We start from the raw sequence: 1878 nt of genomic DNA on the forward strand, positions 1-1878 counted from the left end.
TTGACTGTTTAAAAAAATAGTGAAATAATTATCAGAGAACCAGTTGCCGTGTGTCAGTATATAAGAATTATTGCAACAAACATTCTTTCATTGCAAAGAAACAAGGCAAGAAGTACAGAAAGGAAACCCTGTCAGCTATTTCCATTTCCTATTCCTAGCATGGTAACAATGAACAAAGGATATGAGCTAGTCAACAGCTCTTTTCATTTCTTTGTCAGAGAGGAAAAAAAAATCGCCCGTTTCCTCAAGTTTAATTAACATGAAACAAAAGCTGCTACAGAAATATCTAGAATAAGTTTATTAGTATTGCTGAATGTAATTTGATTTTTACGTTCCTTTTGGACAGTCTTGTATTTAGATTTGGATTTGTACACAGAAAAAAATTAATCTGTAAATCTCCAAGGGCTCTATACCAGTTTTTCAGAGATTAAAAGAGTGCATTAATGTCATTCAAAGAATTCAAGGCTGACTGCAGCCATAAGGAATTTGGTATCTTTGCAACAGGTTGAATTTGGGGATTATTGCCACAGACGCTCACATGGTACTGACATGGAAGCTAGGCTTGCCACAGATACAGTTCTTTTAATTCACTGAAGACTAGAGCTTGCCCTGTGAAAAAGAGAAGAACTTGAAGACACTCAGGAAAATTAAAGCAATACTGAAGCTGGGCTACCAAATGTATAGCTTGCACACAAAATAAATACACACCTAACTGAAAATCAGTGCTTCAGTTAGAAAATCCTTGTGGAACAAGTTTCAACTATGGTTATTTCAATAGTTCTAGAAAATTTGCAAGATTCACTGCTCACAACTTCATCCAAGATAGATAGCTAAGCAGTTTTCAGCAACAGCTTATTTATTCATGAATGCATGCACTTTAAAACGAGCATCTGAAAATTGTGCCACTACTTGCTTCCTAGTTTTTGCACAGAGTTGTAATTTAAGTTCAGAGCCAATATTCAAAACAGACAGTAAACATTTCAGGCTACACTTCAACAAACCCCACAGGCTACAAAAGATTAAAAAACGCCTGAAAAATACTGAAAAGCCACTGAAAAAAATCTGTCCAGGTTGTATTTTCACATTCATAAATGTAGCAGAGGCAACAGTTCTGAAGGAGAGGCCTTCCTTATAGCTGGCTCTTCAAGAACAGTGTACATCCTGAGATGGAGTATGGCACTGCTGCTTTACTTCAAGCAGCGTAGAGCAAGATCCTGGCCCTCACATGCATCCAGACCTCAGTCACCTGAAATTCTGGTACAGAGGAAGTAAGCAAGAAACAGTAAGAATCCTGCCAAATTCAGACACAATACAAAATAGTTTTTCAGAGGACATATGAAATCAAGACTCTCAGCCTGGAAAGGTGTTAGCCCAAGGTTCTCCCTGCTGACGACAGAAGGAAGATAAAAGCAAATACAAGAATAACAGAAAATTTATATTCCTCTAAACCAGATTACAGTTGCAACAAGGAACTGCTCCATTCAAATGGCAGGAGAGGTTATATCCCCTTCCCTCTGCCAAAGGCTGCCATGCTCTGGAAAGCCCACATATAATGTTGGAAAACCAATAAACAAACCAAAGTGATGAGCAATGAAAGCAGCAGCCTCTCAAACTGCTTGTTGGATTTTGCCCTAGAGCCTGCAAAAAAAGTCAAAGCAGAAACACGTGGGAACTATATGTAGGTAGTAGAGTTTATACCTTACAAGCAATCAATCCACTAGTCACACATACACTTCTCATCTCATACTAAACCAATGCCAAAATGATCCCACAGCAAATAGAGTGCTCTCAGGTAATAAAGGTGTATTTGTTCATTCTGTGAAGCATGATCCTTAAGTTGTATCACAAGACTTGCAACTAATTTAGACAAAATGAGCT

Source organism: Pygoscelis adeliae, unplaced genomic scaffold (assembly GCF_000699105.1).
Source record: "Pygoscelis adeliae isolate BGI_AS28 unplaced genomic scaffold, ASM69910v1 Scaffold83, whole genome shotgun sequence".
Classification (NCBI taxonomy): Eukaryota; Metazoa; Chordata; class Aves; order Sphenisciformes; family Spheniscidae; genus Pygoscelis; species Pygoscelis adeliae.